Genomic DNA, 22614 nt, shown 5'->3' on the forward strand with positions numbered 1-22614 from the left:
GCGTGAACTGTATAACTGCCAAGCCGGTTCTGAGCATCGGAACCAATCCCATCCATCAAAAAGAAAAAAAGATTGACATCAGATGACATTTTCAACACAAACCACTAAGGATGATCTCCAGCATCAGATCAGATATTCGCCACTTTTCAGACAAAATATAACTATGGCAGGGAGCCTACAAAGATTTACACTGCTTCATCTACTTAATGAACTTCTACGTTTTCCAATTTGTTCGTCCATCCCCCTCAGCTTTCTGTGCCTTGCCTTTTGACTACTTTCCCTACAGACCAGATTCGGACTCATGTTTCAACAAACTTCAGCATTTTTCCCCTTTTTCAAAAGTTTGTTTTGTAAAAGTAAAGTCTCTAAATTCATTAACTTCCTAACTGGTGGCTCACAATTAATTTTAAGGTGAAATATGTCTACCACAACTACACATAACTCATTGAAATTCCAAAAAAGTCACTATGTTCACAACATTTTTACAGAAAAAGTTAAAATGCTGCAAATTACAGAGATTTAGACCTACCCATACACAAGATAATGCCAACATTGACCTCCAAAGTATTCATGAAAGACAAAGCACTCAAGTGACCAAATGTTTCAAAGTGAAAAGCAGAACAAATAAGCAGATCAACCAATGATGCATTTAAGGATTTGAATCAATCAACAGTACTAGTTTTATCATGAATTCAGTGCTGATTTGTAATAATGAATGGTGGTAACAAAGAAAAAAAGGCTGGATTACATGGCCAAGATGTTGAGCAAACTCTCGTACGTTACAAATTACAGCAGTAGAACATATTCTTCTGCTGAAGCTCAACAGTTGAGAAGGAAAAGCCTACCAAAAAAAATCAAATCAACAAGAAACAATGGTATGGATATGTTAAATAGAATAAAAAGGGTAATTCTGTTTCATAAACAAACCAGCCATGACTTCCTAAAATATATCCAAATGTAATACCAGAATTTCAGTTATCACAGCCAAAGCTGCCATGGACAGTACTGAAGCTAATGAACAAATCGCAAAACTTTCAGTACATAAATAGAAACACTCACACAGCTCTAAAAATGAAAAGCTCTCTCATTTCTAAACAGAGCAGATATGTAAAAGCTGAAATAAACCAGTTTGCCTTTAAGGGGAGCAATTTCGGCCAATGTCCTAACCTTTTCGGTAAAACACTGCATTGAGAAACTCTTCTGCTTGCTTTTCCAGGTGAGTAATATTTGCCTCTTCTTGCCTTATCAGGGCTTCTCCTCCAATTTTGGAAATGGAGTCATCTAAAGCAACCAAGTGTTCCTGTAAAAATCAACAGGCATTGTTAAAATTCATCAAACCAAGTGGAATTAAAACAAGCAGTCAAATACAAGTTGAGCACAACACGAGAGTCTAACTTGTAACTGTGATATTTTACTCTGTCAGAAGAGTAAAAGGGCTACAAAAAGAACATAAGCCATCAGATAAAGCAGGCCTCCATTACAAGCCACAACTTACATGACTAAGAGTAACCACCAAAGTATTAACATTTTGACTGATGCGGTGTGAAACTAAGAAGCAAGTTTAAACAGAACAGCACATGGTACATGAATGAACACTTACATAACTGTGCAACACTGTGCTACAATTCAATTCAAATATATCCCAGACGAGTCATAAAACTCTGAAAATGAAAAATGCAAAAAAAAATACAGCTATAACTTAGTATATACGTTTAACACTTTTGGTCTCAGTTGCAGATATGAGTTCAGCCAAGTCTTGCTACAGGGTGCAGACAGATGAAGCCCTGGGTTGCTTCCCAGGAAACCAAGGTTCTATCTGCAGCCTATTTGGTACTGGATGAGCAAAGCTAGGAAGAGAAGGAACGATAGGGAAATTCATATTTTAGGAAACTTTTTTTTTTTTTTTTTTTTTTTTAAACACTGGATATGGCAGACATGGGGGTGACTGTAAAAAAAACAAAAAAATCAAGGAGATGTTTTGGAAATTAAAAAGTGCAGTTGTGCACACTTACCAAAAATGTAGATGTTCGAGTGTATTCACTGTTGCAGTCATCACACTTTCGGTTATCTGCCTGCAGGTTGTCCTCCGTCGGCCAGAATACCAGAGTCTTGGGATTTCTGCATCGGATGCTGTTGCCTCATCCATGACGTCAGGGGTATAAAACATGCAGCCGACGCCATTACATCAGTTTATCTTGCCCCGTATGTCAAGAGCCCCCAAAATAGGAAGCAATCAAATGGTGTGGAACACCTCCAGTAAAAAGTAAATACCATTTCCATAAGATATGGGCAAAAAAAAGGATAGGTACAAAGTAAAGAAAGACGGGGGGGATGGAGGGAGGGTAACCAGGACTGCAACAGTGAATACACTCGAACATCTACATTTATGTTAAGTGTACACAACTGTAATATGTTCTTTGTGTTTCACTGTTGCAGTCATCACATTTGGGTTGATTCCGAAAGCTGAGAAAGGATGGAAGCAGTCAAGAAGTAGGACTGGCTAGCAGGCCTTATAAGACTGCTGTGGCAAATCAAGCTCTGGATTTAGAAAAGAAAGGTAAGTGGTAATGCTTGGTGAAGGTGTGTACAGAAACTACAGCTGTGTACACTTAACCATAAATGTAGATGTTCGAGTGTATTCACTGTTGCAGTCATTACATTTGGGTTATCTGCCTGCAGGTAGCCCTCAGCCGGCCAGAATATCAAAGTCTTGGATTCCTGCATCAGATGCTGTCTCTTATTCCATGACGTCAGGTCGCCAGTGGTATATAACATGCAGCTGATGCCATTACATTAGTTTTTCTTGTCCCAGATGTCAGGTGCCCCCACAATGGGAAGCAATTATGTACGTTACACATCCATCAAAAAGCAAATACCCAAGAAAGCTTAAAACAAGAAGGAAAGGTAGAGCCAAGAGAAGTCAGGGGGTTGGAGAGAGGGTAACCAGGACTGCAACAGTGAATATACTCAAACATCTACATTTATGCCAAGTGTATACAACTGTACTATGTTCTTAGTGTTTCACTGCTGCAGTCATTACATTTGGGTTGATTCCCAAAGCTAAAGTAGGGAGGTGGAAGTTTAAGAGCATTAGGGCCAGCTATTAAGCCCTGCAAGACTGCAGTGGCAAAACTGGCTCTGGATTTAGAAAAAAATGGGCATGTGGTAATGCTTGGTGAAGGTATGTACAGAGTTCCAGGTAGCAGCTTCTAGGATGTCCCTGGTAGGGGCTTCCTCTGAGAAAGGCTGTAAAGGTAGATGCAGCCCTGGTGGAATGTGATCTTATCCCCTATGGGGTAGGATTTCCATGGTGCTTATAGCAGAAATGAATGCAATGGGCTATCCATTTATAAATGGTTTCCTTTGAAATGGCATTCCCCTCTGCCCCAGCAGCAAAGCCAATTAGCAGCTGTTTAGATTTTCTGAGAGGTTTAGTCCTGTCCAAATAAAATCTAAGTTGTCTGTGAACGTCCAAAGAGTGCAGTATTCGTTCTCCTTTGTTTTGTGGGTCAGGGGAAAAAAGTAGACAAATGAAGTGACTGATTTAGGGCCACACTAGACATCACCTTGGGCATAAAGGAAGGATTAGTCCTGAGGGAAACCCTGTCTGCATGGAATATAATGAAGGGCTCCCACTGCCATGAGGGCCTGTAATTCAGACACTCTTCTTGCTGAAGTGATGACTAGAAGGAAGGCTGTTTTCCAAGAAAGGAATTTCAACTCTGCAGTTGTAGCTGGTTCAAATGGAGGGAGAGTGAGCTTTTCCAATACAAAATTAAGGTCCCAGGCTGGAGTAGGGGCTCGCCTAGGGGGTCTTAAATTTTTAGCTCCTCTGAGGAATTGCTTCAGCAGGGGGTGAGAGAAGAGGGAAGGTTCAGTATTAAAATGTGCTGAAATGGTAGAGGCATGAATTTTAATTGACGAGAAGGATAGGCCCTTGTGGAGCATTTCTGTCAAGTACTGAAGAATATGAGACAAGCTGGGCACCGGTTGTGCCCATCCCCTGAGTCCGTCTCCAGGAACAGTATCTTTTTCCACTTTTCAGCATAGGATTTTCTAGTACTAGGCCTCCTTCCTTCCAGAATGACATCTAGCAACCTCCTTACTGAGGGAATGCTATTGGGGAGCTGAATGAATTAGCCAGGCTGTAAGATTCGGGGCTTGAAGCTGAGGGTGCAGAATCTGTCCCGACTACTGGGACAGCAGGGAAGGTGTTTGAGATAGGTTCCATTACTCCAGCAGTACTATACTGCGCAAGAGGGGGTACTAGTGCTGGCGAGGCCAGTCTGGTGCAATCAGTATTTTCCTTGGCTTGTACTGCTTGATCTTTAGCAGAACCTTTGAGTTGAGAGGCAGGGGGGGAAAGGCATAAACCGAGAGGCTTTCCAGGTAAAGGACAGGGCATCCACTTTCCAAGCTTGATTGTGGAGAGTCCTTGTGCAGAACTCGTCCCACTGGTAATTCTGAAAGGAGACAAACAGGTCTATCTCTGGAGTTCCCTATTTGTTCCTCAAGAGGTTGAATATTTTTTGTTTCCAGTTTCCATTCGTGCGAGTCCATGAGATTTCTGCTTAGGTCACCTGCCAGTGAATTTAGCTCGCCTGGCAGGAACTGAGGTTGTAGGTGCACTTGGTAGCTCAAGGCTGTGTTCCACAGAGCCATGGCTAGTCTGCAGAGAGGGCACGAGTGCGTTCCTCCCTGCTTATGTGCCACATAACTGTGGTGTTGTCTGTCTTTATCAGTAATTGTCCTGGAAGGATGTTGTCTTTGAAGGCAGTCAGGGAATTTTGTACAGCTAACATTTCTTTTTGATTGATATGCAGGTGCATCTGACTCTGGTTCCATTTGCCCTGAATGCACTGCCCTGCAAAGTGAGCCCCCCCCCCCCCCCCCAATGCATAGTCTGATGCATCTGTAGTCAGAGTTTGGGCGGCAGGGGATAGATTGAAAGGGAGCCCCTTGTAGAGGTGGCAGGCCTCTGCCCACCAAAGGAACTCTGTCTTTATAGAAGGAATGATAGGAATCATTGATTCCAGGTCATGAGAATGGTGACACCACAGGCTTTTTAGATACCACTGCAGTTTCCTCATATGCAGTCTTGCATATGGAAATAGTAGAATGCAAGAGGCCATGAACCCCCAGGTCTTGCAAAATCTTCCTTGCAAATAGCTGGGTCTTTGTGCCAGTAGTGTGAAGTAGGCTGTCAAACTTCTTTCTCTGGCGTGAGGTATGCCATCTGGGAAGTTGTGTTCAAGCTTGCTCCCAGAAATACAATCTGTTGGCAAGGTACTAGATGAGATTTCTTTTTTTTTATGGTGTACACCAGCGAGGATAGAAGTTTCTTTACAAATGCCAGATGTTTTAATAGAATGCCCTGGCTTTCTGTCTGAATTAGACAATCGTCCAGGTATGGGTACATTTGAATATTTCTCTGCCTGCAAAATGCAATGGCTGGAGCTAGACACTTTGCAAATACCCTGGGTGCAGTAGATAAAGCCAAAGGGAAGTGCAGAGAACTGATAGTGCATGGAGTCTGCTCTGAAGCGTAGGTATTTCCTGCAAGATTCCCTTATTGGAATGTGCAGGTAAGCTTCCTTTAAGTCTAATGTTGCTACCAGGCATCTTTGCCTAGCACAGGAAGCAGTTGTTGAAGTGTTAGCATTTTGAATTTTGGGATTACCAAAAAGGTGTTTAGAATAGAGAGGTCCAGGATAGGATGCCAGGGGCCGTCTTATCTGGGAACCAAGAAAAGTCTTGAGTAAATACCTTGTCCCTTTTCTTCTGGTGGGACAGGTTGAACAGCCCTGATACTTAGGAGAGAGAGAACCTGCTGTTCAGCCTCTAACCACCGATTTGGGGGTAGGTCTGGCCAACCGTTTGGGGTTGGTAAGGTGTGGAAGTGGAATCTGTATCCTTGGAAAACTGTATTTAAAACCCATTTGTCCTGGGTAATGAGTTCACAGTTTTTTGCATGCAGTGTGAGCTTTCCACCTAAGGGAGCAGGCAGTTGAGCAGAGATTGGAAGAGTTAAAGTTAAGTCATTGTGACATTTTTCCATGGGGGGGTTGTCTTACTACTACCAGCTTTGGAAGTGGGAGCCCCCAACTGCTTAGGCCTGTGTGTACCTTGAGAATGTATCCAAGGTGGTCTGCTGTTCCTGGGTTTGGACTGAAGGCCTGGAAGAGACTGGAAAGGACCAATTCTTAGAAGGCCAATGCCTACTAAAATCTGGGAGGCTGTGCTTGCAGGAAATCTTTAACAGTTTGCATAGATTTAGCTTTTTCCTCTATCTTTTTAATAACAACTTCTGCTTTGTTGCCAAACAGCCGGTCTTGGTTTATGGGAGCATCCAGTCATTTAGCTTTAACATGATCTGGCAAGTTTTGCTCCTTAAGCAAAGCATGCCTTCTAAGTACAGACCCAGTTACAGCAGCCCTGCAATATGCTTCTAAATAGTCAAAACCACATTGCAAGTATGTTTACCAACTTGTTCAGCAGAATGCATTAAATCCTGTAATTCTTTATGTTCAGCGGAGTCAGGAATCAACATTTTCTGTTTAAGTAGTCCCACAATACGCTGCTGATACTTTAACATATGAAACTGGAAATTTAAGGCCCTAATGGCCAAAGTAGCAGAAGTGTACATCTTCTTCCCCCATCTGTCCAAGGCCCTGGAATCTCTATCAGAGGGAGGTAGGGTTTTTAGCAGCAGTAGCCTTAATGCCTTTTTGTCCTAGGGAAACAGTCTCTGGATCGGCAGTAGGATTCTTGAACAGGAATTTGAGAGTCAGGTACTCTAATACCGGTCAGGTTTTCTGGGAGCTGGAGGTAAAGTGCCTGGGGCCAAGCTAGACTCGAAGAAGGCATAGTCTATAATGTACAGAACAGGAGGGATAGCTAAAGGCCTGTGTTGAGGGAGGAGTAAGAATTCACTATGCCACTTTTTGGAGTCAGAGTAATCCTGGCTTTCCCAGTGGAAATGCTCCCTAACAGTGCAAGGTTTCACCACAGGAAAAATCTTATGGAGGGGAAGCAGAGGGAATGGAATCCTCAGCATCAGAATCCTCATAGGTGGATAAGGGCAAATCCTGGTTATCAGAACAAACAGAAATTTCAAAATCTTGATCAGAAGAATTAGAAGGAAAATCAGTTCTAGGTCTCAGAGGGGGAAGGCTGGCTTCCCCTAATTAAAGAAATACGGGCTTCAGACATTCTAAGCATTTGTTTTTTAGGCATATGGGCCTGACCATGCAGTTTGGACGTTGGTTTTCTAGGCGTGGGCCAAGTTTTAGGCCTTGATAAAGAAGATGGCGCCTGTTTGAAATGCAAATCTGTAGGCCTGAATACACCCTCAGAAGCCGGTGACAGCACAGTGGCTCAGGACCCATCCAATGTAGAGATATCAGCAGGTTCCGTAGTCGAAGAAGCATCTCACGACATACCGGACTCCGAATGAGTCTCAGGAGAGGCCTGCGATTTTGAAGTAGCTGGTATCAGGGGCTGCGAAAGCACCTCACTGACTACCGTCAAACTGGAGACTAGCTTAACGGAAGCATAGTCGGCAGTTTTGGACCTATGTAGCCTCTGTCTTTATCTTTACGTTTTTTCGGAATGTAGGTAGTCGGATGGCTTACCAAAGCCATTTCTGGATAGTTATACAGAGTACCAAATTAATTTGCTGCAAAAAAAGACGGACTACTAATAGTATGGGGGGGTGAATAAGGCAGAAAACTGACAGCGAGGGACATTGTGGTCTGGATCTAAGCAAGGAATGCAGTACGAATGAAAATCTTTGAGGTATTTGCTTTCCACAGGTAAGACAATTGTTAACTTTTACTGACATCAGTTAAGAGCAAGAAAAAAGGATCCCCAACGGGCTACTTAGCTTTTTTGAAGACTTATGTTCTGAAACTCAAACGAAAATTTCAGGAGTCGGATGACCGGCACTTGCGAACTGTTTCTGCTTCGGACACCACGTGGCAAGAAAGACTAATGTAATAGCATCGTCTGCATGTTTTATACCCCTGACAACCTCACGTCATGGAAGAAGAGAGAGCATCCGATGCAGGAATCAAAGACTTTGACATTCAGGCCGGCTGAAGGCTATCTGCAGGCAGATAACCCAAATGTAATGACTGCAACAGTGAAACATGAGGAACATCTCCAGGTTGCAGCTTCCAGGATGTCCCTAGTAGGGACTCCCCTGAGAAAAGCTGTGGAGGTTGAGGTAGCCCTAGTGGAATGAGGCCTGATCCCCTGTTTGGTAGGTTTTTCCATGGTGTTTGCAGCAGAAATGGATGCAGTGTACTAGCCATTTAGAAATGGTTTCAAAATGGCCTTGCCCTCTGCCACTGTAGCAAAGCTGTCTAGCAGATTGTCAGATTTTCTGAAAGGTTTAGTCCTGTCAAGGTAGAACCTGAGCTGTCTGTGCATGTCCAAGGAGTGCAGGATCCTTTCCCTTTATTCTGAGGATTAGGAAAAAAGGTTGGCAAATGGAGGGATTGGTATCAAGCCACACTGGATACCACCTTGGGCATAAAAGATGGGTTAGTCCTGAGGGAAACCCTGTCCGCATAGATTATGAAGGGCTCCACAGCCATAAGGGCCTGTAACTCAGACCCTCTTCTTGCTGAAGTGATGGCTAGCAGAGTAAGGCTGTTTTCCAAGAGAGGAATTTTAGCTCTGCTGTAGCTGCAGGCTCAAAAGTGGGAAGTGTGAGCTTCTCTAGTACAAAGTTAAGGTCCCAGGCAGGAGTGGGAGCTCTCCTTAAGGATCTTAAATTGTTAGCTCCTCTAAGGAACTGTTTGATCAGAGGGTGAGAGAAGGGTGACTCAGTATTCTAATGAGCTGAGATGGCAGAGGCATAAATCTTAATTGATGAGAAGGATAGGCCTTTGTAGAACAGCTCTGCTAGGTAACCCAGGAGCTGTGTCCTTCCCTTGAGACTGGCTCCAAGAACAGTATCTATTCCACTTTTCTGAATTGGATTGCCTAGTACTGGGCCTCCTGGCCTCAAGGATAATATCCAGCACCTGTTTGCTGAGGGTTGCTGGTGATGTATTCAGGGAATACGCCAAGGCTGCCAGGATCAGAGTTTGCAGATGAAGATGCATAATCTGTCCCTCCTGCTGGGACAGCATAGAGTGGGTCTGATGTAGGTGCCAGGGTGGCACTGCTATTAGACTGCATAGGAGTGCGCATCAGTGCTGGCATGGCCAGTCTGGTGCAATAAGGATTGTCCTTGGCCTGTTATGTTTGATCTTGAAAGGTACTCTTGGAAGGAGGGGGAAAGGCACAGATTGAGAGTTTTTTCTATGTGAAGGATAGGGCATCCACTTTCCAAGCTTGGCGTTGTGGAATTCTGGTGCAAAATTTGTTTAATTGATGGTTTTTGGGGGACGCAAAGAGGTCCACCTCTGCTGTCCCCAACCTGTGTATTAGAAGTTTGAATGAGTTTGGTTCCAGTTTCCACTCATGTGGGTCCATTAGATTTCTGCTAAAGTTGTCTGCCAGTGAATTTTGTTTGCCTGGCAGGAATTGAGCTTGCAGGTGCACTTGGTTGCTTAACGCTGTGTTCCACAGAGCCATGGCTAACCTGCAGAGTAGGTAGTAGCGAGTTCCTCCCTGCTTATGTAGCACATAACTGTGGTGTCGCCTGCCTATCAGGAGTTGTCCTGACAGGATAAGGTATTTGAAGGCCGTCAGTGCATTCTGTACAGCTAACATTTCTTTTTGACTGATATACAGGTGAAGTTGTCCTGGGCTTCATTTGTCTTGAATGCATTCGCCTGCCATGTGAGTCCCCCATGCATAGTCTGACACATCTGTTGTCAGAGTTTAGACAGCAGGGGGTTGTGAGAAAAGGAGTCCCTTGTTGTGGTTGCAAGCCTCTGCCCACCAAAGGAACTATGTCCTTAGGCACGGAATGATAGGAATCACCGTTTCCAGGTTCTGGGAATATTGACACCAGAGACTAAGCACCACTGAAGTTTCCTCATATGGAGTCTTGCATATGGAATCAGTAGAATACATGAGGCCATGAATCCTAGGGCTTGCAGTACTTTTCTTGCAGATAGCTGGGTTTGGGTGGCCAGTAGTTTGAAATAAGTTGTCAAATAAACCTGCTTTTCTGGAGTAAGGATGCCATCTGGGAAGCTGTGTTCAAGCTTTCTCCCAGGAATACAATATTTTGGCTGGGTACCAGATGTGATTTCTTTTTGTTGATGGTATACCCCAGAGAAGTTAAGAGTCTGTTTACAAACGTCAGGTGCTGAAGTAGCAATTCCTGACTGTCGGCCTGAATCAGGCAATCGCCCAAGTATGGGAAACTTGAATATTTCTATGCCTGCCGAAAGCAATGCCTGGAGGAAGGCACTTTGTGAATACCCTAGGCACAGTAGATGAACCAAATTGAAGTGCAGAGCACCTTAAATGTAAATATTTCCTGCAAGACTCCCTTATGGGGATGTGCAGATAACCTTCTAAGTCTAGGGTGACTAGCCAGGAGTCCTTCGCTAGCATAGGAAGGAGCTGCTGGAGTGTAAGCATTTTGAATTTTGGTACCACCAGGAAGGTGTTTAGGGATGACAGATCCAGAATAGGGTGCCAAGAGTGCTCTTTCCTGGGCCCCAGGAACAGCCTGGAGTAGAAACCCTGTCCCCTTTGCTCTGTTGGCACAGGTTGAATAGCCCTGATACTGAAGAGAAAGTACTTGCTTTTGGGCCACTGTTCACTGGTTTGGAGGAAGGTCTGGCAATCCGCTTGGGGTTGGCAGAGAGTGGAAATAGAATTCACTGGGGTACAAATTTTACAACTCATCAGTCCTGTGAAATATACACCCAGTTTGCATGCAGGGTGAGATTTCCTCCTAGGGGTGCAAGTACTCTGACATGGCTGGGAAGGATTAAGGACAAGTCATTGTAAACTTTTTCCATATGGGGGTGGCTTACCACTTCCAGTTTTTGAGGAGGGAGCACTCCATTGTTTAGATCTGTGCATTCCCTGAGACTGTAGTCTTTATGGTCTGTTGCCCTTGGGTTTGGGCTGAGAAAGTGTGGAAGGGACTGGAACGGACCAGTTTCTTGAAGGCCAATGCCTACTGAATCTAGATGGCTGTACCTGTAAGAAATCTTGAACAGTTTGCATGGATTTAGCTTTTTCCTCCATCTTTTTAAGAACTGTTGCTTTAGAGCCAAACAAAAATTCTTGGTTTAATAGATCAAGTAATTTTGCCTTGACATGGTCTGGCAAGATTTGTTCCTTCAGCCAAGCATGCCTTCTCAGAATAGACCCAGTGACAACAGCCCTGCAAGATGCTTCTAAGGCATCAAAACCAGACTGAAAAATATGTTTGCCAACTTGGTTTGCAGAATGCATTAAGTCTTGTAAGTCCTTATTTTCTGCACAATCAGGAATCAACATTTTTTGCTTAATTAGATCAATAACATGCTGCTGGTACTTCAACATGTGAAACTGGCAATTTAAAGCCCTGATGGGAAGAGTTGCAGTGGTATAAACCTTCTTACCCCATCTGTCTAGAGCCCTAGAATCCCTGTCCAAAGAGGTAGGGTTTTTGTCTTAATACCTTTAGGTCCCTGGGAAATGGTCTCTGGATCTGCAGTGGGACTTACAAAGAGAAATTTGAGAGTCAGGTACTCTTTAGTATCTGTCAGGCTTTCTAGGAGCAGGTGGTAAAGTACCAGGGGTAAGGCTGGATTCCATGAAGACATCATCTACAATATCCAGGACAGGGAGAACAGCTAGAGGCCTATGCAGAGGCAAGTGTAAAAATTCCCAGAGTCTCTTTTTGGACTGAGGGTAGTCCTGGCATTCCCAGCGAAAATGCTCTTTTAGGGTATCCAAGGTTTCACTGAAAAAAAAGGTCATCTGGGGGAGGCAGAGGAGATTGAATCCTCTGCATCAGAGTCCTCATAGATAGATAAGGGTATGTCCTGATAATCACAGGGATCAGTCATCAGACTCATGTTCTGAAGAATCAGAAGGAAAATCAATTTTTTGTCTTTTAGAAGGGGAAGACTGGCTTCCCCAAATTAAAGTAATAAGGTATTCAGCCATTTTAAGCATTCTACGCATTTATTTCTGTGGTATGGGAGCTTGAGAATGTGCTTTGGTCGGTTTCCTAGGTGTAATGCCAACTCTGGGTCTGAGAAATTTGGTATATTTAGTAATTAACGAAGTGGTCTGTTTGATATGAACATTAGGTCTGAATACACCCCTCAGAAGCCGGTGCCTGCACAGCAGCTCAAGACTCATCCAAGGTAGAGACATCTGCAGGTTTCATAGTTGAAGAAGCATCTCGCGGCATACCGGACTCCAAATGAGTCTCAGTAGAGGCATGGTAATCTGTAGAAGCGGTAAGGTGCAGTTATGTACACTTACCATAAATGTAGATGTTGGAGTGTATTCACTGTTGTAGTCATCTGCTTGCAGTAGCCCTCAGTCAGCCTAATTAACAAAGTCTTGGGTCCTGCATTGGTTGCTGTCTCTTCCGTGACGTCAGGGATATAAAACATGCGGCCGACGCCATTACATCAGTTTTTCTTGCCACAGATGTCAGGTGCCCCCCCCCCCCCCCCCCCCCGCAATGGGAAGCAATTAAATCTATAAATATACAAAGTTATACCTCCAACAAAAAAGCAAATACACCAAAAAGCTTTTAAGCACAGTAAAGGAGAGTAGAGGTATAGCCAAGAGAAGTAAGGGGGCTGGAGGGAGGGTAACCAACACTGCAAAGTGAATACACTCTAACATCTACATTTATAAGTGTACAAAACTGGACTATGTTCTTCATGTTTCACTGTTGCAGTCATCACATTTAGGTAAATTCCTAAACCTAAGGATGGGAGGCCCAACAAGACTGCAGTGGCAAAGCCAGCTCTGGATTTAGAGAAAAATGGCAGCTGGTTTCCCGTTGTTCTGTGGCATAGGAAAGAAGGTTGGCAAATGAATGGACTGATTAAGGACTACACTGGATACCACCTTGGGCATGATAGAGGGATTGGTCCTGAGGGACACCCTGTCCACATGAAAGATGATGAAAGGCTCCACTGCCATAAGGGCTGTAATCCAGATACCCTTCTTGCTGAAGTGATTGCTAAAAGGAAAGCTGTTTTCCAAGAAAGGAATTTTCAATCTGCAGTAGCAGCTGGCTCGAAAGGAGGAAGAGTGAGTTTCTCCAATACAAAGTTAAAGTCCCAGGCTGGAGATGGAGCTCTCCTGGATGGTCTTAAATTTTTGGCCTCTCTTAGGAACTCTGCGTGAGAGAAGAGGGGAGGTTCTGTGTTATAATGAGCTGAAATGGCAGAGGCATGAATTTTGATGGGAGGAGAAAGACAGGCCCTTGTGAAGCATCTCAGTTAAGTATTGTAAAATCTGAGGTAAGTTGGTCACTGCTGTTTTCATCCCTTGAGATTGGTTCCAGGCACATAATCTTTTCCATTTTTCAGCAAAAGATCTTCTAGTACTAGGCCTCCTTGCCTCTAAAATGATATCCATCACTGGTTTACTGAGGGATGGTAAAGGAGAGATTAGGCAATTAGCCAGGCTGCTAGGTTCAGTGTTTGAAGCTGAGGGTGCAGAATCTGTTTCTCCTGCCGAGACAACTAGGGTAGGAGTCTGACAGAGGTGCCATGGGGCCAACAGTGACACTGCGCAAGAGGGGGTACACCAGTGTTGGCATGGCCAGTCTGGTGATATCAAAATCATCCTTGGTTTGTCCTGTTTGATCTTTAGTAGTACTTTGGAGAGCAGAGGAAGAAAGGTATAAACTGATAGGTTTTTTTCCAGCTGAAGGACAGAGCATCTACTTTCCAATCTTGTTTGTGGCGAGTCCTTGTGCAAAATTTGTCCAATTGATAGTTCTTGGGGGGGGGGGGGGCAAAAGGTCTATATCTGGGCTCCCCCCATTTGCTTGTCAACATGTTGAAAATCCTTAGTTCCAGTTTCCACTCATGTGGGTCCATGAGGTTTCTGCTTAGTCTGTCTGCCAGTGTATTAAGTTTTCCTGGCAGGAATTGAGCTTGTAGATGCACTTGGTAGCTCAAGGTTGTGTTCCACAATGCCATGGCTAGTTTGTAATGGGGGCAAGAATGTGTACCCCCTGCTTATGTTCCACACAACAGTGGCGTTGTCCGTCTTTACCATTAATTGTCCTGGAAGAATGTGGTCCTTGAAAGCTGTCAGAGCATTCTGTACAGTTAACATTTCCTTCGGATTGATATGCAGGTGCAACTGACTTGGGTTCCATTTGCCCTGAATGCACTTCCCTGCCAGGTGAGCCCCCCATGCTAAGTCTGATGCGTCTGTTAGGGTTTGGGCGGCAGGGGGTAGTGTGAATGGCAGTTCCTTGTTTTGGTGGCAGGCCTCTGCCCACCATAGGAACTCCAGGCGTAGGCAAAGTATGATAAAAATCACCGTTTCCAGGCTGTGAATGTTGACTCCATAGACTTTTTAATTACCACTGAAGTTTCCTCATATGCAGTCTTGCATATGGAATTAGAAGGCGGCAGGAAGCCATGAACCCAAAGGCTTGCAGTATTTGTCTTGCAGATAGCAGGATTTTTGTGGCCACTTGTTTGAAGTAAGTTACCAAATTAATTTGCTTTTTTGGCATGAAGAAAGCCATCTGGGCAGTTGTATTCAAGCTTGCACCCAGGAATGTAATCTGTTGAGATGGTACCAGTTGTGATTTCTTTTCATTTACGGTGTACCCTAGACAAGTTAGAACCCTTTTTACAAAAGCCAGATGATTTATAAGTATGGCCTGGTTTTCTGCCTGAATTAGACAATCGTCCAGGTATGGATATATTTGAACATTTCTTTGTCTGCAAAATACATATACTGGAGCCAAGCACTTTGTGAATAACCTGGGCGTAGTAGACAAGCCAAAGGGCAGTGTAGAGAAAGTAGAGTTGTGTACACTTAACACAAATGTAGATGTTTGAATGTATTCACTGTTGCGGTCATTACATTTGGGTAATCTGCTGGCAGGTTGCCCTCAATCGGCCTGAATAACAAAGTCTTGGGTCTTGAGTTGGTTGCTGTCTCCTCTTCCACGACGTCAGGTCATCAGGGGTATAAAACAAGCAGCCGACACCATTTTAGTCAGTTTTTCTTGCCTCAGATGTCAGGTGCCCCCCAAATGGAGGGGCAAAAATATATATATAAATAAACAGTAAATATATAAATGTACTTTTAGAAACAAACTTTACCTTCAACTAAAAGCAAATACACCACAAAGGCTTTTGAGTATAGTGAAAGAAAGAAAAAGTATAGAAAGGGGGATGGCGGGTGGATAACCCGGACTGCAACAGTGAATACACTCGAACAGCTACATTTATGGTAAGTGTAAACAACTGTACTAAGTTCTTTGTGTTTCACTGTTTCCGTCATTACATTTGAGTAGAATCCCAAAGCTATGGATGGGAGGATGTAACTAAATAGCATTAAGAGCAGCTATAAGGCCCTGCAGGACTGCAGTGGCAAAGCCTGTCCTGGATTTGGAGAAGAGAGGTAAATGATGATGCTTTGTGAAGGTATGACCAAAGCTCCAAGTAGCAGCTTCTAGAATGTCTTTTGTTGGGACCCCTCTGAGAAAAGCTGCTGAAGTAGAGGCAGCCCTAGTGGAATGTTACCTGATCCCCTTTGGCACAGGTTTGCCATGGTGAAAATAGCAGAAACAAATGCAGTGGCTTATCCATTTAGAAATTGTCTGCTTTGATATAGCCTTCCCTTCTGATCCTGCAGCAAATGCTACCAGTAGTTGCTCAGACTTTCTTAGAGATTTGGTCCTGTTTAAGTAGAATCTTAGTTGTCTGTGTACATTCAATGAATGCAGAATCCACCCCCCCCCCCCATTCTGCAGATTTGGGTAAAATGTTGTCAGGTGAATGGTCTGGTTAACAACCACATTGCATACCATCTTCGGCATAAAAGGATTGGTCCTGACACCCTGCACTGTAGTTCTGAAACCCTTCTTGCTGAAATAGCTGCCAAAAGAAAAGCTATTTTCCAAGAGAGAAATGTTATATCCGCAGTAGCTGCTGGTTCAAAAGGAGGCGGGGTGAGTTTTTCCGGCAGAAAATTGAGGTCCCATGCAGGAGTTGGTGGCTCTTCTGGGAGGCCTTAAATATTTTGGCCCCTCTAAGATACTGTTTAAGCAGTAGATGAGAAAAGAGAGGAGGCTCTGTGTTGTAATGACCCGATATGGCACAGGCATGGATTATTATTAAAGAAAAAGACTGGCCCTTGTCAAGCATCTCAGTCAAATATTGTAAAATCTGAGGAATTCTGGTTGATATGCAGATGCATTTGGTTTGGGCTTTGTTGCGTCTATTCCTTGTGCTTGGTTCCAAGCACTGAATCTCTTCAATTTATCAGCATAAGATTTTCTAGCACTAGGCCTTCTGGCTTCCAAAATGACATCCATCACAGATTTACTGAGAGGTGATGTTTGAATAATTAGTTGATTAGCCATGCTGCAAGATTCGGAGTTTGGAGCCGAGTGTGCAGAATTTAATAGTTCTGCTGAGACAGTAGAGGAGGTATTTGCGGCAAATACCATGGAGGAAGGTGTGACATACTCCTTAGAAACAGGTACCAGTGCTGGAGTGGCCAGTCTGGAGAAATTAGGATCATTTTTGTTTTTTCCTGTCTGACTTTTAGTAAGACCTTGGAGAGTAGAGGCAGAGGGGGAAAGGCATAGACTGATAGGTTTTTCCAGCTGATGGATAGACCATCCACCTTCCATGCTTTTTTGTGATGAGTTCTTGTGCAGAATTTGTCCAACTCATAGATCTATTTGCCTCTCCCCAAAATTATGTCTGGGCTCCCCCATTTCTGGGTTAACATGCTGAAGATTTGTGGATCCATTTTCCATTTGTGCGAGTCCATAAGATTTCTGCTTAGGTCGTCTGCCAGATTATTTTGCTTTCCTGGCAGGAATTGAGCTTGAAGATGTATTTGGTAAGTCAGGGCTGTGTTCCACAAAGACATGGCTAGTCTGCAAAGGGGGTAGGAATGTGTACCACCCTGCTTATGTACCACATAACTGTGGTGTTGTCCGTCTTTATCAGTAGTTGTCCTGGATGAAGTAAGTCCTTGAAGGCTGTCAGAGCATTCTCAACAGCTAGCATTTCTTTCTGATTGATATGCAGATGCATTTGGATTGGGCTACATTTGCCCTGAATGCATCTCCCTGCCAGGTGCCCCCCCCCCCCCCCCCCACAAGCATAGTCTGATGAGTCTGTAGTTAGGGTTTGGGTGGCAAGGGGTAGAGTGAATGACACTCCGTTGTTTTGGTGACAGGTCTCTGCCCACCAAAGAAACTCCTGTTGTAGGCAGGGAATGAGAGGAATCATTGTTTCCAGGCTGTGACTGTTGATTCCATAAACTTTTTAGGTACCATTGAAGTTTCCTCATATGCAGTCTCGCATATGGAATTAGTAGAATGCAGGTTGCCATGAACCCCAAAGCCTACAGAATTTGTCTTGCAGATAACTGGGTTTTTGTTGCCATTTGTTTGAAATATGTTGTCAGTTGCCTTTGTCTGGCGTGAGGTAAGCCATCTGGGCGGTTGTATTCAAGCTTGCACCCAGGAATGTAATTATTTCAGTAGGTACCAGTTGTGATTTCTTTTTGTTTATGGTGTACCTGAGGCATGCTAGATGCCTTTTTACAAATGCCAGATGTTGAAGAGTCTCCTTGTCCTCTGCTTGAATGAGACAATCGTCCAGATAAGCATAAATCTGAATGCTTCTTTGTCTGTAGAATGCAATTACTGGTGCCAAGCACTTTGTAAAACCCTGGGCAAGTAGATAAGCCAAAGGGCAGTGCAGACAATTGGTAATGCAAAAAACCTGCTTTGAGGCGGAGGTATCTTCTGCATGATTCCCTTATTGGGATATGCAGGTGTGCTTCAAGTCTAGAGTTGCTAACCAACAGCTGTTGTAAAGTCAGCATTTTGAATTTTGGAATGCCCAGGAATGTATTCAGAATCAATAAATCCAGTATTGGATGCCATGAATTGTCTTTTCTGGGTACCAGGAAAAGTCTTTAATAAAAACCTTGTCCTTTTTCCTTTTCGGGTACCGGATGAATAGCCCCCATATCCATGAGGGACATGACCTGTTTCTGGGCCTCTGCCCACTGGTTTTGTGGCAGATCCGGCCATCTGTTTGGAAATGGCAAAGTATGGAAATGAAATCTGTACTCCTGGGATACTATGTTTAATACCCACTTATCCTGGGTAATTAACTGCCAATTTTGAGCATGAAGCACTAGTTTTCCCCTCAAAGGGGGCTGCCAAAAGATAAGTGCTTGGTGATGGTAAAGGAAAGTCATTGAGACTGCTTACTGTAGGTTGTGCTTTGTTTCCTCCAGATTTGGAGGTGGAGGCACCCCATTGCTTTGACCTGTAAGAAAACTGTGATTGGTATCTGGAGCCTTTTGAGCACCTGGATTTGCCCTGAGTGGCTCTGTTGGACACAGGAAAGGACCAATTTTTAGTAGGCCAGTGCCTACTGAACCTGGGTGGCTGCACTTGCAAGAAACTTTTACAGTTTGCATAGATTTAGCTTTGTCTTCCATTTTCTATAAAACCTCTTCTGCCTTATTACCAGAGTATCATGCTGCTAAGGGGCACCCAACAATTTAGCTTTAACATGATCAGGCAGATTCTGCTCCTTGAGCCAGGCAATGCCTTCTAATCACAGATCCAGTAACGGGGGCCCTTCAAAAGGCCTCCAAGGAATCAAAAAGTACAGTTTTGTACCTACCATAAATGTAGATGTTAGAGTGTTCACCCTGCTGCAGTCATCACACTTGGGTTATCCTGTCGTCAGGCAGTCCCGCAGTTGGCCAGATTTCCAAAGTCTTGGTCCGACGTCGGTTGCTGTCGCCTCATCCCTGACGTCAGTGCGCCAGGGGTACATATATTGGCAACAGACACCATTTTCTTCAGTTTTTCTTGCCCCAGATGTCAGGTGCCCCCAAAAAGGTGATCCAAATTAGTACCAAAAGGTGAGAACACTGTACAAACACAAAAACCCTTCAGCTATAAGCAAATACATCAATAAGGCATAGCAAAGGTTTAGCCAGTAGATCAGAGGGGTTGGAGGGAGGGTAACCTGGACTGCAGCAGGGTGAACACTCAAACATCTACATTTATGGTAAGTACAAAACTGTACTATGTTCATCGTGTTACCCTGCTGCAGTCATCACACTTGGGTTGAGCCCCAAAGCTAAGGTAGGGTGGAGGCATTATAGAGGGTTAGAGGAGGCAATGAGGCCCTGCAGAACTGCAATGGCGAAGCCTGCCCTGGACTTAGAATAAAGAGGTAATTGATAGTGTTTGGTGAAGGTGTGTACAGAACTCCTAAGTTGCAGCTTCTAAAATTTCCTTGGTAGGAACCCCCCTGAGAAAGGCTGTAGAGGTAGCTGTTGCCCTGGTAGAGTGGGATCTAATGGTAGGAGGAACTGGTTTCCCCATGATGGGTATAGCAGAATCGTATGCAATGGTCTATCCGTTTAGAAATGGTTTGCTTGGATATGGCCCTCCCTTGAGAACATGTAGCATAGGAAACAAAGAGCTGGTCAGTTTTTCTGAAAGCCTTAGTTTTATACAAGTAATATCGAAGCTGCCTGTGAACGTCCAAGGAATGCAGGAGTCTCTCACCTTTGTTCTGTGGATTGGGGAAGAAAGTGGGTAGATGGATGGTTTGATTTAAAGCTACACTGGAAACCACCTTAGGCATGAAGGAAGGATTAGTTCGTAGAGAAACGCTGTCTTGATGAAAAATGAGGAAAGGTTCCACTGCCATAAGTGCCTGTAATTCTGAAACTCTCCTAGCAGAAGTTACTGCCAGGAGCAGGGCAGTCTTCCAAGATAGGAACTGAAGGTCTGCAGAAAAAGCTGGTTCAAAGGGAGGTCGCGTTAGTTTTTCCAGAACAAAGTTGAGGTCCCAAGTTGGTGTAGGAGCTCTTCTAGGTGGTCTAATGTTTTTTGCCCCTCTGAGGAACTGCCTTAGGAGTGGGTTTGAAAATAAAGGTGGATTTGTGTCGTAGTGAGCTGAAATAGCTGAAGCATGGATTTTAATTGAAGGAAAGTCCTTTATGCAACATCTCAGCTAAATACTGCAGAATGTGAGGCATATGAGGCTGAGTTGTGTCTTGGCCTTTAGCTTGGTTCCAAGCAGAAAACCTTTTCCATTTGTCCGAGTAAGCCTTCCTGGTGCTTGGCCTCCTGGCTTCTAGAATAACATCCAGTACTGCTTGTGAAAGAGCAGCTGGTTGGCTGCTTAATTGATTTGCCATGCAGCCAGGTTTAAGGTTTTGATCTGGCTGTGTAGAATCTGTTTGTCTTGCTGCGTGAGCAAATGAGGTACTTGAAGCAATATCTATGGTGGGCTGTGAGCCATAGCGGGTACCAGTGCTGGCGTGGCCAGTCTGGGGCTATGAGAATCATTCGAGGTTTCTCCTTTTTGACCTTCAAAAGAACCTTTGTGAGGAGAGGTAATGAAGGAAAGGCATATGCTGTCAGGTTTTTCAAACAGAAGGAGAGAGCGTCCACTTTCCAAGCTTGATGGTGGAATGTCCTTGTACAAAATTTTGTCAGCTGGTAGTTAAACAGGTCTATATTTGGTAGGCCCCATCTCTGAGTTATCATTATAAATATTTGTGGGTCTAGCTTCCACTCGTGGGGATCTTTGATGTTTCTGCTTAGGTCGTCTGCCAATGTGTTTTTCTGTCCTGGCAGGAAGTGAGCTTGTAACTGGACTTGGTAGGCCAAAGCTGTGTTCCATAAGATTATTGCCTGCCTGCCTGCCTGCAAAGAGGGTAGGAATGTGCCCTTGTTTATGTACATTACTGTGGTGTTGTCCGTCTTTATTGCCAGTTGTCCAGGCTGTAGTATATCCTTGAAGGCTGGCAGAGCTTTCTGTACAGCTAGAATCTCTTTTTGGTTTATGTGCAGTTTTCTTTGTTCTGCAGTCCATAGGCCTTGAATGCATTGCCCTGCCATGTGTGCCCTCCAGGTATAGTCTGAAGCATCTGTTGTGATAGTTTGCCTGGGTGGGGGCAAGGTGAAAGGCTGACCCTTGTTGAGGTGACATGCCTGTGCCCACCATAGAAATTCCTGTTGAAGGCAGGGAATGAGAGATATCACTGTGTCCAAGCTGTGGCTGTGTTGAGACCATACGCTTTTTAGGTACCATTGTAATTTCCTCATATGCAGTTTTGCAAATGGTATCAGAATTCAAGATGCCATGAAGCCCAAAGCCTACAAAATTTTTCTTGCAGTTAATTGGGTCTTTGTTGCCATTGTCTTGAAATATTGAGTCAGTTGTAATTGCTTGTCTGGTGTGAGAAGCCTTCTGGGCCCGTTGTGTCCAAGCTGGCACCCAGGAATGTCATTTTTTTGTGAGGGTACTAGTTTTGACTTCTTTTCGTTTACTGTGTACCCCAGACAATTTAGTAGATGCTTCACAAAAGCCAGCTGTTTTAAGAGAATGTCATTTCTTTCTGCTTGGATGAGGCAGTCGTCCAGGTATGGATATATTTGAATTCCTCTTTGTCTGCAGTATGCAATTACTGGTGCCAGGCATTTTGTGAATACTCTGGGCGCAGTAGATAAGCCAAAGGGCAGTGCAGAGAATTGATAATGGGTTGAACCTGCAATGAAACTGAGGTATCTTGTGCAACTTTGTCTGATAGGGACATGCAGGTATGCCTCCTTGAGGTCCAACGTTACCAGCCATGCTTCCTTGCCCAACATGGGAAGTAGCTGCTGTAGTGTTAGCATCTTGAATTTGGGAACTTGTAAGTAAGTGTTTAGAATTGAAAGGTCCAGAATTGGTCTCCAAGTATTTTCTTTTCTGGGTACTAAAAAGAGTCTCGAGTAAAATCCTTGGCCTTGCTCTTGAGTTGGTACCCATTGAATGGCTCTCATGGCCATGAGAGCTGTAATTTGTTTTTGAGCCTCTGCCCTTTGATTTTGTGGCAGGTTTGGCATTCCTCTTATTGGCAAGGTGTGAAAGTGGAATCTGTATCCTTGTAAAATTATGTCTTGGACCCATTTGTCCTTTGTGACCATGTGCCAGTTGTCTGCAAATAGTGCTAGTTTTCCCCCCAGGGGAGCTGACAAAAGAGCTTTGTTTGGCCAGCTGAGGTACAAATCATTGAGTTTGCCTTCTGGTGGGTTGAGACCCGTCTTCTCCTCCCTTCTGGGTTGGAGTGCCCAATTGGCAAGGTTTATACTGAGCTTGTGGTTGTCCTCTGCCCCTTGGGCACCTGTATTTACCCCTCTGAGGTCTGTCAGTGGCTGGAAAGGACCAATTTTTTGTTGGCCAGTTTCTGCTGAAGCGAGGGGGTTGTACCTGCAGGAAATCTGACTGTCTGCATTGATTTTGCCTTATCTTCCATTTTCTTTAAAACTTCTTCTGCTTTAACACCAAAAAGAACATCCTGCTGTAAGGGAGCATCTAGTAGTTTTGCTTTAACATGATCAGGCAGACTTTGTTCCTTTAACCAGGCATGCCTACGTATGACTGATCCAGTGACAGAGGCCTCCAAAGAATCAAACCCACATTGTAAGGTATG

The 22614-nt window shown here is 44.2% G+C and overlaps 1 protein-coding gene across 1 annotated transcript in view; it reads right to left on the reverse strand.

Moving 5' to 3' along the window:
• Nucleotides 1–1271, reverse strand: part of LOC122789063 (ligand-dependent corepressor-like) — a 308940-nt gene extending 307669 nt beyond the window's left edge. Inside the window, exon 1 of the mRNA XM_044056246.1 lies at nt 1168–1271. The gene's annotated coding sequence lies outside the window, so the exon portion shown is untranslated. The remainder of the gene's footprint in view (nt 1–1167) is intronic.
• Between the last annotated feature and the right edge of the window lie 21343 nt (nt 1272–22614).

The sequence above is a fragment of the Protopterus annectens genome, chromosome 14.part0, assembly GCF_019279795.1.
Source record: "Protopterus annectens isolate FY-2018-M chromosome 14.part0, PAN1.0, whole genome shotgun sequence".
NCBI lineage: Eukaryota > Metazoa > Chordata > Ceratodontiformes > Protopteridae > Protopterus > Protopterus annectens.